Source organism: Panthera leo, chromosome A3, assembly GCF_018350215.1.
Source record: "Panthera leo isolate Ple1 chromosome A3, P.leo_Ple1_pat1.1, whole genome shotgun sequence".
NCBI classification, from domain to species: domain Eukaryota; kingdom Metazoa; phylum Chordata; class Mammalia; order Carnivora; family Felidae; genus Panthera; species Panthera leo.
In genome coordinates, this window is record NC_056681.1 from 96,745,501 (window position 1) to 96,766,169 (window position 20,669).

A 20,669-nucleotide genomic window follows, 5' to 3' on the forward strand; every position below is an offset into this window, starting at 1 on the left:
AAGTAAGGCTTAGGGCATGTTAATAATGGAAATGCAGTTCTAATTTTAACATATTTGTTGCCAGTGAAATTGTATCCATCCTTGTGAGGGCACGCTTGCATCCTCCTTCCTTAACACAGGAGCAGGGTGCACACACACACATCCCATTCTCTCATTATTTTCATCTAGCACATAGTTACTAAAGAATCAAAAATAATATCATGGCCAGAAATGCCTGTTTAAACCTCTAAATCTCAGTGATTCTGAAGAATCAGTATATAGTACTAATCCAGATCTCTTGACTAACAAAGGCATGAGTAAGGTAAGAACCCTCCCTGTACCCAAATTTAAAATGTGTCATTCACCTTCAGATACTGTTGCTTCTGGAAAGCCTTATATCTAATAATTTGTTTCCTTTGATTTTGTGGTGACGTGACACATAATGTGATTTTGCTTCCAGGAAATCGAGTATCAGGGCAGTGGTGTAGAAAACGGTTCATTTATGTGAAGTAGTTTTTGGCCTTCTTTATCTAACTCTATTTTCCAGTGTTAAATGCTGACATTATACTTTTGCTTAATGGGCCTCAGAATATCATCCTGGAAGTGATAAGGGACCAAATTTAGCAGGAGAAGGAACTAATGTGAGCTTTGAGGGTGGGGGCGGAGTAAAGTAGTTCCTAAATACTTAAAAAAATGTCATATCCAAATAAGCATTTAGATAATTTGAACCTAGAGAGAAACCCAAATCCAATAGGCATCCAATCTAGGGACAAAAAAAAAAAAAAAAATACAGCCTTTGGAGTATAAATAGTTAGTGGGGGAATCAAGGTCCAACTAAAGAATACCCTTAGAAAAAAGCTCATATAATAAATATAGAGTCTATAGAAAAGAAAAGACCTAAATATTTAGCTGGGTGTAGAGGAGAGCTTCTCCACAATGCTGGGTTACACATTGGAGGGAAACAGGTAAAATAACCTTACTCTCTAAGACAGAAGGTTAAAAAGAGCAAGTGGTAAGATTTGGCTTCAGCATGGGATACCCAGGAAAGCCCTCTAGCAGACATTTCTTAAAGTGTTTAATACAGCTGCCCAGGAGTATTTCTAACCAAATACTGCCATACTATGGGCTTATTATCACCCCCTGGTTCCTGAAGGGGAAGGTTAGTCTGCAGGTGCCTGGGTGCCCATTAGACAGGAGAAGGATGAATCTACACTAAGAAAAGAATTTATGCTGACATAGATTTTTCCCTGCACAATCCTTATAAACTAATTTTCTTTACATACCTATTATTATAAAGCATATTTTTGCTCTGTGTAATGAGAGTAACTTAGCTTTAATTAGTGTGTTGAATTTGTAGCTTTTATAATCAGCCTCACATAATTTCACGTGGGAGAAAGTTCAAGCATTGCCAGAAGCCTCCCTATATGTTCATCAGGTCAACTAGACTAGACGGACATGAAGGAAGTTTTGGTTGGCCAACTCCTTCCCTTCCTTTGACAGTGAAGTTCCAGCTACTCAATGGCTAAGAATCATTTCATTTTCATATGGTCACAAAATCACTGGAACATAGAGTTCTTTTTTTTTTTCCTTAAGACTGTAAAGAACATTGCCATTGTTATCTTTGTCATGTCTTAAAGCACTGTCTAAATTACCATCTGTTCAAAATGAATTATGGTCAAGAGTGTGTAACCCTTAATTTTTCAGGATACACTAATTGATACAACACATTTGGAGAGGAAAATTTTAAGATCGGAGTCACAAAATCTGGGAATATAAAAGATTAAAAGTGGATAGTAAAAAAGGAAAAAAAAAACACAGAAATCCTGGATTAAATTTGGGGAAAAAGTCTTTTATTAACTTTCTTAGTGGCCATTGCTTTGGTTCCAAAACAGTCACTTAGAAGCATACTTTTGTTGGCCTATTGTGAGTCTCTGTTCCCAAACAGTGTGAGTCCAGTGCTCCCTATGGGGAGAGGTGGACCTGAAAAGGAGATGACGAAAAGGTGAATGAAAATAATCTTCTTCACATTTTTAAATTGTTAGTTCTTGCCAGGAGATGGTTTAGGGAGCAGGAATCACTGTGGTTATCATGCCTGAAAATGCTGCTTTCTCTTCCTTCCCCCAGAAACCATATTTATGACCATCTTAATATCTTCTTGCTCCCCTCTCCTCACGTCAGCAAGTTGTATTTTTTGTTCTCCTTCTCTAGCACCTCCCGTGTATATAAATATATATATGTACATATACTTCACTCCACAGTAAATAATAGAAATAATAATAACACAATCTTGTTAACTATTGAACACTTGTTAAGCAATTCACATGCATTATCTTAATCAATTATCACAGAAATGCTGGAGCTCTCCATGTTACCAGAAAGGAGAATGAGGCTCAGAATAGTTAAACAATATTGCTCCAAGTTACACAGCAAGGAAGTAGGCTGAGGATTTGAACGGAGAAAAACCTGAGCTTTTGAGCACGGCTCAACACCTCTTCTGTCCATGTCACACTTTCTGCAGACACTAGTCCTAGTGTAAACTTTCCTAAGACCGCCACCTGAACCATGTCAGGTCTCCTTCTCATGGATTGTTCCCACCTACTGAAGGGAGCATAGTAGTGATCTGTATTCTGGGCTCTAGTAGCTGACTGTCTGAGTGTAACATTTTAGTAAAGTATATCAAATCTTGTAATGTCCCCTTTACAGGATTTTAAGAGTAACACTGAGTCTTCTTATTGACCCGCATATCTGCGATAAATCCTGGTTCATAGTCTTACACACAGTACTCACTGTACAAATATTTATAGGATGAGCTTACCTGAAAAAAGTGAATTTTTTAAAGACAATTTTGTTTACAAAAACAAGTCTAAGGTTGCCACGTTTTTTAATACTGATGGCATTACTAAGAGAACTAAACTCTGTTAAATGCTGTAGAAGAATACAAATAACAGAGAATGATGTAGTGGAATGATCAAAAAGACATAAAGCAAGGTCCATCTCTACTTTTCTGTGAAGGAATATGCTGTGGTGGAGAACTCAGTAAACCCCCTGTGTTGTAGTAAGTCATCACTCAAACTAGATAGTCTCTGTTGGACTGTCCTATCCTCTCTCACTCTCATTCTAGAGTCTGTACTCATTCGGTCTAGTAAAGACTTCCAGGATCTTCTAAATCATAAAATCTGTTTTAGGTTTTCCACCTATTTTTTGGGGTTCAGCTGGTAAAGGAGGAATTCTCTTCTCCCATGTTTCCAACCAAACCAGAAATTCTATTCAAGGACCAGGAATCATGGACACAGCCTTGCCTCACAGATGTGTCACACTGGGCCACCACTGAAAGTTTCGACTGAAGAATCCCACATGTACAATCTTGATAATTTACCTCTCTCAACGCGTTAAGACAAAAGATTTCTTAAAAAATCTACTTTATAGGCAAGAATGTATACTTATCACGGGATTATCACAGATAATTGAAAGTATGTTGATCTGCAAGGGTAAGTCTGTGGATGTATTTCTAGGGTACGTAAGTCCAGGGTACTGAACTGCCTCAGCTAAAATCACCAGCTACCATTCACAGTCTATATGATACTCAAAAACACATTTAATTTCTCTGTTCCTCCATCTGTAATATGAAACAGTAGCACTCATGTGATAAAATTGATTTGAAGACTCATGAGAAATTACTTGTGAGCAACATCTCCAAACATATAATAAGTAAGCAATAGAATAAGTATCAGATGTTAAGTTTGTTACTATAAAGTACTACCATGTAATTACTCTAAGTGTGGCTCTACACAGACAGAATGAGGCTAAGACACTGCTTCTCATAGTATTTTTTCTTTTGAAGGATATGAAAGAAAAAAAAACAAAACAAAAACCCTCTGCCTCCTGTAACTGGTGCTGGTGTAATACACTTGCTAGTTTAAGACTTGAAGAAGAAGGATTAGGAAGAAAGAAAAGATCTAGCTCACAGAGCAGACCCAGGGTGAAATGTCATAGGGGAGAATTTTTTTTTTTAAGTAGTCTCCATGCCCAATGTGGGTCTTTAACTCACAACCTTGAGATCAAGACTCACATGCTCTACTGACTGAGACAGCAGCCAGGTACCCCAGAAAAAATCTTTCATTAAAAAATATTAAGCATTTAAAATGTGCCAGGCTCTATGCAAGATGCTGTGGGATTGTATATTGTATATTGATAACTAAGCCATTCATGCCAGCACGCTCAAGGTATATATTTTCCCTTCTTAGAGAGAGACAAGCAAGAAAGTAATCACAACACAATGGTATAAGTACTCTAACATAGGTAAATGCAAGATCTGTAGAAAATGAAGTACCTAATACTTTCAGGGAAAGTGAGAATGCTTTATAGGTAAGGTGACACTGTCTGTACAAAAGGTTAGTCAGGTTGTCAGGCAGACAAAAGAAACCAGCATGTGCAGAGACAAAAGGAAGAAAAGGCAAGAGATTGTTATAGATTCAAAAGTAATTTGGTATAACTAATATAGAGTATATGGTGGATGGAATGTAAGGGCTTTTGTAGGAAGAGAGGCTGGAACTTAAAGCTGGGATTTATTATTAGAGATCTTACATGGAAAGCAGTTTGTTTTTAATTATACCTGCAAATTGCAAGAGGCTGCTGTCCTCAGAATTCAGAATTTACTTCTGACAGTGAAACGTAAGGCATATGAGTGAGGGAAGAGAACAGAGACTGGAGTTCTAGAGCAGCCCTTGTCCAAATGTTGTCCCTAGACCAGAAGTAACCACATCACCTGGAAACTTGTCAGAAATGCATACTCTGGGGCACATGGGTGGCTCAGTAGGTTGAGCATTGGACTTCAGCTCAGATCATGATCTCTCTGTTCCTGGGTTTGAACCTTGCGTTGGGCTCTATGCTGATAGCTCAGAGCCTGGAGCCTGCTTCAGATTCCATGTCTCCCTCTCTCTCTCTCTCTGCCCCTCCCTGCTCGTACTCTCTGTCTCTCAAAAATAAATGTTTAAAAATTCAAATTCTCAGTCTCTACCCCCAGAAATCCTGAATCAGAAACTCTGGAGTGCAGCCCAGCCACAGGTGTTTGAGCAAGCTCTCTAAAGAATTCAGACATTCACTAGTGTTTGGGAACTATGGTCCTAGATGGATTTGCTGATTTTATCCAGGTAGAATCATATGCTATTTCCCATAAGCAGAAGCAGTGCAGATCGAGTTTGAGAAATAGTCCTGAGGTTAAAGTGGGTCGTAATTGAGTAAGAGCGAGATGTAAGAATGAATTTGGTAGGTAGGGTCAATCAAGTCTATAAAGCTTATTAAGGAGATAGGAATATAGAGTGATGCAATTTGAAGGGACAGGGAAGGAGTCTGAGACACCATACTAGTAAAATGTTACAATCAGCATCTTGAGTGTCTGGCAGAAATACCTAACATGAGGGTGTGGGGAGAAACAAGAAAAATAGCTTTATTTACATCCTCGATTTCATCTTATTTTAATCTGCATCCCTCATGAGCTTCAGTGAGTTTTGGTATTGGTCTGTATGAAAATAATGATTGTTGTTTTTTTTTTTAATAGGTAGGGCCAAAGCTGGAGAGAAATTTGTGGAGATACATTATATTCCTTGAAATCTTGGTGTATAATAAATATAATTTCCATTCTCTTCCCTACAACACTGCTAAAAACATCCCATCTTCCACCAATTTACACAAGCCCAGATGTTCACGAACTCCACATATTTCATATGGAAGCTCTTTGTTTCTGCCTCTTAAGCCCTTGCCAATTCTCAGTTTGACAGTGTTCTTTTTCCAAGCAATTTGAACCAATTTTATATGTGAAACTTCATGAGACACTTCATCAAATTCTTTGCTTCAGCCCAAATATATAGCATTCAGTGCACACTCTCAGCCACTAATCTTATAATTCTATCTCAGTGAGTTTGACTGGCATGGAGCGCCTTCTCCTCCAGGTCACTTAAACATCCTATGAAACCCTGGGCTCAGGAATAGTGGGTCTCTAAGGTGGGGTCAGGGAAGAAGAGCAGGGTCAGAAACTGGGGACACAGGGGAACCCAGAGTAGTTATAAGGTGAAATAATCCTACTGAAGGCATTTGCAGAGTGGAGAGGGACAGAAGAACTCAACATTGCATCCACAAGGTGGTTACAAACACAGAAAGTGTTTTTATATAGTCAGCCCTAAGTATTATAATACAAAGCTAATCTCTTGTTTTTATCATTCTCCCTTAAGCTACAAGAAGGCAAGAGACATTTTTTTTCTCCTTCACCATTCTACCCTAAACGGCCAATGAAAATCTTATCACAAATTAGACACTCCTAAGTAATTTGTTTCAATGTATGAATGAATCCACCTCACAGATTACCAGCTCCATCCCTTCTAGCACTGACATGGTACCTCATATCCATAACATCACTCTGATAAATATATGTCACCTGCTGGATACTTCTGATGACCCACTACCTCACCTGAGGCTGGAAATCTTGCCATTGCATTTGAAAGGTAGAATGAGACAGTTTGTTAAACTTCAAAATATAAGGTGTTCAGCTATCTTCAAATGATATGAGAGAGAACAATAAAGTCTAGAGGATGCCAAGGATATCACATTTCTCCAAAGGGACAGAGAGTAAATGGTTTAATTTTTGCAGTCCATAAGTCTATGTTGCAACTATGCAACACTATGCAATTATAGCACAAAGTATCCATAGATAATATATTTGAAAATGGGCACGGCTGTGCCCCAATAAAATTTTATGTACAAAAACATGTTGGGGGCAGATTTAGCCCCAGGGCTATACTTTGCCTTCTTCAACAAGGACAGTCAAAGTCTTTGTTGCCTAGTCTTTGTTGAGCAGTTCTAACAGTGTAGCAAGATCTGTTGTCAAAATATTGATATCCATGTTCCAAATGAACATCCAAACAAGCAGACTCTTTGAGGCTAAAGTATCAATTGCAAAAATATGAATTCGAAAGCCATACTGCTAGACTTTTACTGTATGTTCTTGGCCAATAGACATACTTTCTTTAGCCTCTGTTTTCCTGTCCTCGAAATACAGAAATACCATGTGCTTTTATTTTAAGGCTCTTATGAAAATAATCCATGTGGAACATGACAGAGACTGGAATAGAGTAAGAACACAGGGCAAGGAGAACTGGAAAAGAAACTGAAACTCAAGATCAAGTGATTTGCTCCAAGTTCCAACACCTTTTTAAAAACATTTTTTTAATGTTTATTTATTTTTGAGAGAGAGAGAGAGAAAGAGTGTGAGTGAGGGAGGGGCAGAGAGAGGGAGACACAGAATCTGAAGCAGGCTCCAGGTTCTGGGCTGTCAGCACAGAGCCCAGTGTGGGGCTTGAACCCACGAACCACAAGATTATGACCTGAGCGAAGTCAGAAGCTTCAGTGACTGAGTCACCCAGGTGCCCCAAGTTCCAATAGCTTTTGACAGATGATGATATTCCACATATCCACCATCATGCTTTTCTATCAAGATATGGTCCTTTCCATACTAGGCAACAGTGTCCTGCAGTTTCAGAGGTCAGAGAAATGAGTTTACCCTTCTTATGTGACATGTACCAGTACAACTGAATCTATTCCAAAAATACAGCATGCCAATTGATGAAGATACAGATTTAATCACTGAGAACAATGTGCTAGGATAACTGTGTTGTCTTTCTAGCTAATGATCAATGTCAGGCAGCATATTCTTTTGCTTTGTTAACATCTGCTTACATACCGATTAAGAACGTATTTCTGGGTTTCAATCATTTCATGAAAAAAGTTAATGGAACATGAGTGGGGACAAACAAAATTGCTGTCTCACTGCAGCATACAAAGTGCATACATTATTCTGTTCCCTGCATCCTGAGGAGTCAACATTCACTATTTAGTTCCTTACTAACCTGACTTTCTATGATCTCCTGACAGAGAGGAACTCCAGATTGGCATGTGGAAACAGCCCCATGTTTCAGTGTTTACATGGTCATATCATAAAAGGTAAAGTGCAAGTAAATCAGATAGAGCTGCCAATTTGTTGCCATAGGCAGTTATTATGCTACATGCAAAATTGGAATTAGGGAGAAAAGTCTTGCTGACAAATGGAAGAAAAGCAACTCTTTTACATAAAGTCTTATTAAAACTTTTTAAAAAGTTCTATATAGAATCATCAACTATTAGAGTTAACAGATATCTGGCCTTAAAGATGACTGCAAAGCAGAAACAAACCGAGAACACAGGTCATATACCTCTAGTCTTATTTCTTTCTCCATTAAAGCTATGCTATCACATACATCATACACATCTAGTACACTTGAATATTTGGTGATAAGAATAATTTCAAATATTATTTTCTTTCTCAAATATTATTTTCTTAGTTTTATATCCATAAAAATTAAGTGAATTAAGATTATTTTTCATATGCACAAAATTGTTCAGTATTAAAAAACAAAACAAAACAAAACACTGTGACTCTAAACATTGCTCTTCTTTTCACAACTGAATTATGTCATGTTCTCTCAGAGCCTTCTACTCCGAGGCTGAGGTATCAGCCTGGGCAGAAGATGGAAATTTCCTGCATAGCAAAGAGGTTACTATTAAATTGACTTCTTTGACTGCTTTTAGGTAAATGATAGTTGTGTGTATTTCTTTTTTTATGTCAGCCCTTTATGGTAAGAGAGAGAATACTTAACTTGCAATCTACTTAACGTCACAAAAACCAGGCCATATTTGGCCTCGGTGTTTGTGTCTGCCAGAAGGGAGAAGACCCAAGAAAGGACCTGGAGTGTATTAAGAATCTGCCCTTTTTAGGTCAGAGATTCTGAGGTAAGAAGAAAGGGGGGCTGGCATATATAATGGGATATGTCCTCCTCTCCCTTTTTCCCTTACATGGTGGGAAAGGGGATAGGAAGATCCAGATGGCTGTGGGAAGTCAGATCCCTGCAGACCAAAGCACTCAAGTCTTACAAGAAATCCTGCAAGTAATTACTTCTAAAGAGTTGAGGAGCAGTGGTGAATGCCCTAGGAATGAAATGTCTGCATAGATTAGTCAAACGCCTTATTCCTGGCTTCTCAGAGATCTATGGAGGGCTGGGCCCCAGGAGTTGCAGCTTGCTTTAATGAGTGCCCTGCATAAGGCTTAGCTTCTGGTCCCAGAGGCCAGGGTGCCTATTGTGTAGGGGAAAAAAAAAATTCTACTCTACCCTCTTTGGGTCTCTGGCTGGTCCTAAGAATTAAATTCATAAAAGACAGGTTAATAGGAAAAAAGCATACAAAGTATATAGAATTTTTACACGTACATGGGAGTTTCCACAAGAGAATGAAAACCATAAGTGACCAAAGAAGGAAGCTTTTATACCTTTGGGAAAAGAAACAATACATTTTAAAGAACTGATAAGACAAAGGGGTTTGGGCTACAGAAGTAAATGATGAAAATGCAAATAGGAAAATAAGGATGAGAGTAACAATGTTTTTGTGTGTAGATTTCTTGGTCCCAAGAACCTCTTCTATTCTCTTGCTACAGGGGGGCATACCTTTCTTTCTTTTTTTTTTTCTTTAATTTTTTTAATGTTTATTTCTTTTTGAGAGGCAGAGAGAGGCTGGAGGAGTAGAGTGAGGGAGACAGGCTCCCTCTGCATTGGCAGCAGAGCCTGAGGCAGGGCTCGAACTCACAAACTGCAAAATCATGACCTGATCTGAAGTCTGGCACTTAGCCAACCGACCACCCAGACGCCCAGGGGCATACCTTTCATGTGGGAGTTTTATCTGCTGCTTTCAGGAAGATGGAGGATCAGAATTTCCTTTTCACAGGTACTATTCTTAAGTGCCTTTGTTTTAAAATAATGAAAATGCCAAAGTGACATATTTTTGGGGTGACATGTTCTGAACTCCTTCAGTGGCACAGCAAACATGAGCAAGTGCTCAGACCAAGTACTCTGGCAATGGTTCCAGCACTTCACCTTGCAATGTTACCTCGACTATCACCTTTGAGAGAGGGCTCTCAACTAATTAGTCCATATGCAACAGATAACAATGAAGATTCACAAAACACTGCATTCAAGTAAGAGCCTCTTCTATTCACAAGCACAAAATGTTAAAAGTCCCTGTATATACCCAGGTCCCATGAAGGGGATTTAAAAAAAAAGGACAGAACTCAGGGATGAGTAAATGTTCTAAATACACTGAATCTTCTATAAGATTTTATTTAAGCTATTTATTATAAAAAATAGGGGTTTCAACATCTATAATTTTATTAAATATAATTAAATATTTGGAAATGTATAAGGCTAAATTATTACACTGAAATATTTTTAATTTTTTTTAACGTTTATTTATTTTTGAGACAGAGAGAGACATAGCATGAATGAGGGAGGGGCAGAGAGAGAGGGAGACACAGAATCGGAAACAGGCTCCAGGCTCTGAGCCATCAGCCCAGAGCCCGACACGGGGCTCGAACTCACGGACCGCGAGACCGTGACCTGAGCTGAAGTTGGACGCCCAACCGACTGAGCCACCCAGGCGCCCCATATATTTTTTTTTTAAATAGGAAGAAATAAAATGTTTTTGATTGGGAAATATAACTGTCTCAACTAATCTGTGGGACAAGGGTCACAAGGAAAGGAAGATTAGCTACTTAAGTGAATGAAAAAATATGGTTAGTTACTAGGTTTTAGTAACTAAAAGAAAACAGATGAGCTGGATATACCCATAAGATATAACTGGTTCCATAAACTAAGATAGTTTAATTTAGGGAAGGGTGAAAGTAATAAAGCTCATGACATCATTTCTATGAGACTGATACCATTAGTGTGTATTTTAAGTAATGAGGTTATCATTCCCATTTTATATATAAAGCCATTGAGGATCAAGGTCATTAAAAGATGTTGTTAGGACCACCTATTTGAGTTTTGACTTATTTGACTACCTGAGATAACTGCAGAATATTTGAGAGTATGAATCTCTAGAACCTCTCTGTAGTCTACAATTTTGGGGGGTGAGTCAAGTGCCCACAAACACTGAAATAATCAAATATATGTACATCATACCTATATATCAAAATAAATTGGATTTTAGATTGTTTAATCTATCTGTATTAATATAAGGGAAGATATTTGTCAAACTATAATGCTATGTCAATTTCTGGAAAGATTTTTCACATTAAAAATGTGTTTCTTTCTGTCTTTCTTTCTTTCTTTCTTTCTTTCTTTCTTTCTTTCTTTCTTTCTTTCTTTCCTTTCTTAATGCTCAAGAAAATGATAGGGATAAAAATGATAGAACTCATCAATCAGTCTCCAAATGTAGCTTCACAACCTCTGGGCTAACATGTCTTTCACAGACCTCAGAAGTTTGTTGATACTTCTTTTCCAAGAAAGTTCCAGGGATACTGAAAGGGGGAACCCAAGGCCAACAAACTTCTCTGCAAGCTTTCTGGAAGACACTAGAAGTAGAGAATATGATGAGGTGATGATGGCCAGCATCTTAGTTGCTTTAATTTAAACTTGGAGAAATTCTAGGGAAGAAAATAAACCTATTCTAGAATAGTAAGATATAATCTATGGAACTTAAATGAAAGCACCACACTTTAATTTATAAACTATTTCAAGTATCAAAACAGTAAGGGGTCTTTATTCAGTTCTTCTGTGTCTCTTCAAAATTAGATTTTATCTTTTGATGCCAGGAAATACCAATTTCTCTCACTCTCTCTCTCTTCCCCCAATTTCTCTTAATTTAATGTTTGTTCTTTTGAGGTGGGGCAGGGGGAGTTGGGGGACTACCTCAAGGCTAGTAATTTGGAATTTTTATATTTGGCTATTATAATTTTTGTTTCCTGACTTCTACAATAATACTCTCATATTCTACATATAAAGTTCCTAATGCAAGGTCAAATATCCAGAAAACCTGCCTTTTCATTTACTTTTATCTCTTTTATGAAATATTATTGACTACTTACTCCTTTTATTATGCTGACCTCTTTGAATCAATATTGTACCAGGCTATTGTCCTATCAGCTGGTATTTATAGTATAGAAGATATCCAAAGGTAAGAGCAAAATCTTCTCTGGAAAACATGTAATTTAATACCACTCCTATAGAGAAAGAACCTATTAATTTCATAAAGAGTATCCAAATATATTAATAGGATTATAACTAATCCCATAATTATATCTTTGGGTAGAAGCAAGGAAAAATAGTCAATTCCATAGACACAAACAGAAAAAGGTCAATATCTAGTTTAATTTTCATGTTTTCAAGTTCATTGCTATTATAAACTGTTGAATTCTATCAATGTCTTAACTTTTCAAGACTTAAAAAGTGAAACCTCATCAATTCAGGGCTTTTTAAATTATACTTCAAAAAGTTAATATCCATCTATTAGATTATATATATATGTATATATATGTATACATATGTATATACATATATATATATATACATATATATATATACATATGTATATATATATACACACACATATATATATATAGTAGACACATTAGGTTCTTCATCACATAACAGAAAATAAATATTTAAGAAAGAGAACACTCAGTTATACATTTAATCAAGCAAGGAATGTGGAAAATGCAGTTCCCTATGGACAGAAGAGTTTACCTAGCCTCTGGAGTCTTAAGGCATGAATCAAATCATACTGTTTTATTTTTTTATTTTTTAAATTATTTTTTAAACCTTTATTCATTTTTGAGAGGGAGAGAGAGACAGAATGCTAGCAGGTGTGGGGCAGAGAGAGAGGTAGACACAGAATCTGAAGTAGGCTCCAAGCTCTGAGCTATCAGCACAGAGCTCAATGCAGGGTTCGAACTCATGAACCATGATGGTGACCTGAGCCGAAGTCAGATGCTCAACCAACTGAGCCACCCAGGCACCCCAACCATACTGTTTTAAAGCTGAAATGAGTCAATCAAGCAAAAATGCAAAGGAAAAGCAGAGAAAAATACACAACATCTATAAACAGGAATCATTTTATGGGCCTAACTTTTCTCCCTAAATAGCTTTATGATCTTAGATAATTTAATTAAGATCTCAGCTTTACCACTGGACAAAATTATAAAAGGATATACAATGTATTTTTCCAAAATATATAACAAAAGGAAACAATGTAAACACCCGTTTAAAATGTTTTTTCAGTTAGTTTTTAATTACCTTTATATGAATTGCTTTATTATAATACCATACATGTTATTAAATTACATGGATTATATAGATTAGATTCCCAAAGAGTTTATAATCTCAGATTAGTTCACAAAAAAACATTTTACCCATCATCCACTTGTTCTGAGTTCTTTCTCTGTTTAGCACTTATCACCCCCTACATACTAAAATTTAAGATCCATTAGAGCAGGGACATAAGTGGTTTTTGCTCATTGTTTTTTCTTTTGCATAGATTTATGGATAAAATATTGTTATTGAGTGAAATACATCATTTGGAATTCCCTAGATTATGCTCCAGTAACTAAAACCTACAAGTCTTTATTAATCAACAGGCACAAAAATGTATTAAAATTTTGTTAATATTCCTTCAGTACTTTAGAATGCAACTGCATTTGGATAGGGCCTTTAAAGAGATAATCTCCCACCTTCAGAGTTTTTTTTTTTTTTTTTCCCCATACACTAGCAACGAACAATCCAAAAATGAAATTAAGAAACAAATTCCATGCACAATAGTATCAAAAAGAATAAAATGCTTACGTATACATTTAACCAAAAAGTGTAATACCTGTACACTGAATAATATAAAATATTACTAAAAGAAAATGAAGGTCTAATGGAAAAACATCCTGTATTCATGGATTGAAAGCTTTAATTTTTAGGATAATGTATTACCTAAGTTGATTCATGCATTCAGGGCAGTTCTATCAAAATCCCAGCTGCCTTTTTGAAGAAATTTATAAGTATATCCTAAAATTCATACAGATGCAAAAAAAAAAAAAAAAGTATCTAGAAAAGTCAAAACAATCTTGGAAAGAAGAAAATTGGAGGATTCATACTTCCCAATTCCAAAACTTACTAAAAAACTACAGTAATCAAAACAGTGTGATACTAGCATAGGGATAGACATATAGACCAATGGAACAAAATTGAAAGTCCAGAAATACATTCATAAATTTTGTTCAGTTTATGTCTGACAAGGTTTTCAAGATAATTTACTGCACACTGAATGTTTGTATTCCCGTAAAATTTATATATTGAAACTTAATCCCCAAGGTGATAGTATTTGGAAGTGTGGCTTTTGGGAGGTGGTTAGACCACCAAGGCACAGACCTCGTGAATGGAAGTAGTCCCCTTATAATAGACACCCCAGAGAGCTCCCTTGTCCTTTCTACCATATGAGGTTCCAGGGACAATGGCAGTCTATTAACCAAAAAGTAGACTGTCATCAAACAATGAATCTGCTAACACATTCATCTTGGACCTCCCAGCCTCCAGCAACATAATGAAGTTTTGATGTTCATAAACCACCCTGTCTATGATATTTTTATAGCTTCCCAAACAGACTAAGATATAATTTAATGGGGGAAAAATAGTTTTTATAGCAAATGGTGATGGGGCCACTAGATATCCCCATGCAAAAGAACAAAGTTAGATCCCAACCTCACAATACACACAAAATTTAAATAAAAATGGATCAAAGAGCTACATTTAAGAGATAAAACTATAAAACTTCTGAATTTTTTTAATTTTTATTTATTTTGGGGGGAGAGAGAAAGAGTGCAAGCAGGGAGGGGCAGAAAGAGAGGAAGACACAGAATTTGAAGCAGGCTCCAGTCTCTGAGCTGTCAGCACAGAGCTTGATGCGGGGCTCAAACTCATGGACTGCAAGATCATGACCTGAGCTGCAGTGGAATGCTTAATAGACTGAGCCACCCAGGAACCCCAAAACTATGAAACTTTTGGAAGAATACATATATATCTTCAAAAATTTGGACTACACAATTGCTTCTTAAATATGACATGAAAAAAACAAACAAACATAGATAAATTGGACATCATCAAAATTAAAACCTTTTGTTCTTCAAAAGACAATCTGAGAAAAGTGAAAAGACAACTCCAAGAATCAAAGAAATATTTGCAAATCATATGTCTGATAAGGCTCTGACACAATATATAAAAAACTATCATAACTCAATGATAAAAAATAAGTAACCCAATTAAAATGGATTTGAGGGGCACCTGGGTGGCTCAGTCGGTTAGGCATCCAACTTCGGCTCAGGTCACGATCTCAGGGCCTGTGAGTTTGAGCCTCGCATCAGGCTCTGTGCTGACAGCTCAGATTCTGTGTCTCTTTCTCTCTGCCTCTTCCCCACTTGTGCTCTGTCTCTCTCTCTTTCTCTCTCTCTCTCTCTCTCTCTCTTGCTCAAAAATAAATAAACATTAAAAAATTTAAAAATGGATTTGAATAGCTATTTCTCCACAAAGATGTACATGGCAAGTCAGCACATGAAAAATGCTTAATGCCATTAGTTATTAGGGAAATATAAATCAAAACCATAATGTAGTACCATTTCACACACTAGGAGAGCTATTATCAAAAGGCAAACAATAATATATCTTGGATGTAGAGAAATTGACATCCATTTTAGATGTCATCCATTTTAGAATAAGATCCATTTTAGAAAATAGTCTGATAATTCCTCAAAAGATTAAACAGAGTTACCACATGATCTAGCAAATCTATTCCCAGGTACATAGCTGAGATTTGTAAAGATATGCCACAACACACACACACATAAAACAAACAAGAAAAACCAAACAAACAAAAAACTTGTACATGAATATTCATAAGGGCATTACTTAATGTAGCCAAAATGTAGAAACACCCCAAACTTCATCAAGTGCTAAAGGGCTAAACAAAATTCGGTATATCCATGTAATGGAATATTATTCAGCTATACAGAAAAAGAATAGGGTGCCTAGGTGGCTCAGTTGGTTAAGTGTCTGACTCTTGGTTTCAGCTCAGGTCATGATCTCACGGTTCGTGAGTTTGCGCTCCGCATCTGGCCCTGTGTTGATAGTGTGGAGCCTGCTTGGGATTCTCTCTCCCTCTTTCTCTACCACTTCCCGCTTGCACATGGTCTCTCTCTCTCTCTGTCTCTCTGTCTCTGTCTCTCTCTCTCTCTCTCTCTCTCAGAAAAAAATAAACATTAAAAAAAAAGAAAACAATGACTCATGCTACAACATGAAGAACCTTTAAAAAATCATGCACAGTGGAAGAAGCTGGACAAACAAGGCCATATATTGTATGGTTCCAATTATACAAAATATACAAAATAGGGATATCCATAGAAAGAGGTAATTATTTTCATATTGCCTTTCTATCATCAGAGAATGAGAAAATGATTAGCAATAGTCATTTTTTTTTTATTTTTATTTTTTAATATATGAAATTTACTGTCAAATTGGTTTCCATACAACACCCAGTGCTCATCCCAAAAGGTGCCCTCCTCAATACCCATCACCCACCCTGCCCTCCCTCCCACCCCCCATCAACCCTCAGTTTGTTCTCAGTTTTTAACAGTCTCTTATGCTTTGGCTCTCTCCCACTCTAACCTCTTTTTTTTTTTTTTTTTTCCTTCCCCTCCCCCATGGGTTGTGGATCCTGAGAAGCAATAGTCATTTTTAAAGATTATCAACTAAGAAGTCTCAGGGAAAAATGTTACACAAGTTGTTTTGTTTCTCATGTTGTATTATTCTACAGAAAACTGGAAATACAGAGCAAAGCATTTCAAATGGTGAAAATACTGCATTCAAAGAACACAAAAGGAACTGGATTAATAGGGATGCTCAGTTTTTAGTTAGCTGACTAGTTACCTCAGATATGGGAAGTTTTAAAAAATGCAGATACCTGGACCTAACTCAAGAGTTAATGACTTACACCTGACATAAGAAGTTATGATAGGAGGGTCCTGGAAATTTCCATCTCTGAAAATGTTTCTGGGTATTTCTAACATACCAGAATACATAGGAATCAGTTCTATAACCAGCCTGCTGGAGGGCAGGGACTTTCTTTACTCATATGTTTACCTTTCAAAACCAAGTCCAGAGCAGTTTTCCAATAGATGGTGAACTAAAACCCTCATTGTAACTGAATATAACTCACCCATAATTTAATTACCAGGGTCAAATTTCATCAAGGACTTTGGCCATGAATAACTCTTTAATACTCAAGTTACTAAACGGGCAGCCAATTGCAAACTTTCTACTAATCCTATCAAATTACTCATTTTTTTTTGTTGTTTTTTATGAGCAAACTATGTTGGTTTGGCTTTCTTTTTCAGATCTAAGTCTGAGCATCTGTATACCTTATTAATGCCATTACCTTCCATATTTCAATGCAAGACATTTTATGGGAACCTGCCATTAACAGTATAAAAACTAATTGCAAGTTGTATGCTACATTAATTCTCCCCATAAACAAACATCCAAGAAGTGAAACATCTGCTAATAGAGAACTGATCATTTTATCCACATACCTGCCAAGACAGATGGAAGGCACCTCAGACAGAATTTTGATAAGTGGAAGATTACAAGCTAAAACACACTTTTGTAAGCTCTTGACAAGTTCCATGTGAACTGCTGTCACATTTACACCTTCAGGTGCCACTTTCCTACATTAGCTCACCTTTGTATTTGAACTCATATTGTATTTCCTGGTGAACTATGGATATTTTAGGTAAAGGACATGCCTGTGTGATGACTGCAATCCATACCAAACACACAGCTTTGATTGTTACACTCTTGGGCTAATAGTTGTCTGAAGACATCACCTGGTCCCTCCTCCAGTCTTTACATTGGTAAAAGTCTAGTTCAACTGAGATGATTGGCTCTCTCTTCTCCTCCCTGGATACTTCAAATATACATTCTTTACCTGTTCTTTTAGATACTCTTGAGTATTCTCCAAAGATTAAATCCCATGTACAACCTGACTCAGATTAAGGGGCTTCCTGACAAGTAAGTGCCCTATAATTGTTTTCTAGGCCATGTTAGAGCAAACAGAATGATAATCCCCTCTCAATGGAAAAGGAGAATAAGTTATTTATGTCACTGTTTCCCTTTTTATCATTGGAAACCTAAGGAAAGTAATATGAGGCTAAGTCTATTCATGTTTTTAGCTTGACAAATTTGTCTATTATTTCTCTTTCCAACAACTGTTAATAGTTTTGCCTGACTTTTTTCCCCCTTATAGGATTGAGTAATTTAGGGAAAATGGCTGAACTGGTTGTTGATAGATACATGAAGTTGCAAGGGTAAAAGGTAAAGGATAAATTAGGAATTTTACAAATGTCATTCAACCATTCTAAGCATAACAGCAATTGAAAAGGCAAAAATAGGGTATTGAGGAGGGCACCTTTTGGGATGAGCACTGGGTGTTGTATGGAAACCAATTTGACAATAAATTTCATATATTGAAAAAAAAAAAAAAAAGAAAAGGCAAAAATACCCAAACAGTGACTAATTATTGAGAGCTGGCTTGAATTAGTTGAATGTCATAGAATATACATATACCCATATGCTGCTTACCAAACAACACATGCTCTTCCTCCATGCCCAGTCTTCTTGCAGTGGTGTCCATGTAACCAGCTCTTGCCAGTTGTTTCTGAAAGAAAGTGACACGTCTCTCTTTTTCGTACTTAGTTTGCCACCACATGACTAACTCTGGTTAACAGAATGAGAACAATAATGGTCTGCATTCCTTATAGTCAAAGAACCAGTATCCCCTCTTCATCTCTTTTTTCCCCTGTTGCAAGGATACAGAAGCCAAGTGTTCCAAGTGGTACAAGCTTTTAAGACAGAGAATCATATCCTGACCCAAATGGACTCTGAATGACTGAGAGAGAATGCTTTGTTACTTAATCCATTCAGGTTTTATGATTTATTTTTAACCTCATCATAGATTGGTCTATTTTCATTAATTAAATGGTCTTTTTTAACACCATGCTTTGATTCCTTAGTAACTACCATATTTTCTAGAGTGTAGCACTCACATGTGATCTGCAGACCTGTGCTGAAACAAAAGCTGAATGTCACAGTTAGTAACCACATAAATATAGAAACTGAGAGTAAGATTATAGATACTTTATACAGCAACTGAATATTTCCATGACATCTTAATGTGTGATGTTTCTAGAGATTTATTTTCATTGTATTTCACATAATTTATTGTATTATATTCAGTTGTATTGTTCCATGACTGATTTCAGGAATAACAAGGAAAGTGGCCTCTATAACCAATCAGGCACTTGAAAATGTTCAATGAAGGAATTAAAATGCTCGTGTTCTTTATATAGAAGACAGATAGTTTGACTTATTTTAAAATGAAATTTATCATTTTTGGTAAATGTGATGTATACTTAACTAATGTAAATAATATATTGGAAAACACATACAAGAAAACAAAAGTCACCAAAATTTCATTATCATTAACATTTTGGTGAATTCTAGATATCAACCTATATGCAACTGCAGTCTTTCAAGAATATATATAATTAGATTATAGTAGACACATTTCTGCAATATTCCTTTTCAGTCAAATATATATCATGAACAAATTTACATGTCAATAACTTCAATTTTACTCCTCATTATTGATGCATACCTACCTACACTGTATACACATACCATAGTTTTTTTATCTAGTCCCTCATCAACACAAATTTTGGTTATTCCAACCATTTGTTATCTGTGGCAAATGGCAAATTTCATAAACATGCTTATGAATACATATGTTCACATACATAGGATGTTCCTTAGGGTAAATTGCACAGGATCCCTGAAAATGGGTATGTCTATCTCACAGATAGTACGGATTTATGATCTTTTGAACAAGGCCCATTTCTTGACCACTAAATCAAACTCAGTATTAAAAAAAAATCCTCACATTTTACATAGTAGGGATCCATTTTCTTTTCCTACTCATAGAGGTAACACAGTTCCTAAGGCCTGCATACATGTGATATGGAATGGACTGCAATTACTGTAATTTACTATTATATTATTGGGAACAAGCCAAGGACAAACCCAGCTGGCCAGTAAGGCCTGCAGAACCATTCTCTTGGACGGTTATAAGTATATGAATTGGATAGTGGCTGTTTTGTATCTCTCCCTCGGCCAGCAGGTGTAATGGGATGAGACTAAATGTTCCTTGGTGAGCCCATACTTTTATGATCCATCTGTTCAAGTAGGAAGGAATGAGGCAGGTGGGATTCTTCATGCTACAATAGGACCTAGATAGAGGCAAATGGAAACAATGATTTTCATAATCTTTGCAGAGCTATAACTCATAGTTTGTAATTCATATTAAAATTACGTTCCCACTGTCATGAAAGCTATGACTAAGGAAGGGTGAATTTTAAAACAAAATTCTTTACCTTTAATATATCACATTTTTTCGTGAACCTTTTCACCGGTGGCGGCTGAGGCCCTGCGGAGGCCTACCTGGCGCAGCAGAGCACTAGGAGGGTGGGTCCGCACAGCGGCGCTACAGCTCCTGCTGGGAGATGTGGCTGGGCAGCCACAGCCGAAGGCAGCCGGGTCCTCGTGGGGTCACGCACGTGCACCGCGACGTCGCGAGAACGTGGAGCCTAACTGGCCTCAAGCCGCCCCAGAACTCAGCGCAGCTGGAGGAGTGAAGCGCGCAGCACGAGCGTGCGTCCTGCCGCACGAGCGGCCGGACCTGCGCATGAGCTG

The 20,669-nt window shown here is 36.9% G+C and overlaps 1 long non-coding RNA gene across 1 annotated transcript; it reads right to left on the reverse strand.

Moving 5' to 3' along the window:
• Positions 1–1,859: 1,859 nt before the first annotated feature.
• On the reverse strand, positions 1,860–20,444 carry LOC122215084. The gene is made up of 3 exons (XR_006200229.1): positions 20,351–20,444; positions 18,504–18,579; positions 1,860–1,959 (listed from the first exon to the last, which is right to left on the reverse strand). It is a non-coding gene; the product is annotated as an uncharacterized LOC122215084 (long non-coding RNA).
• Positions 20,445–20,669: the final 225 nt, after the last annotated feature.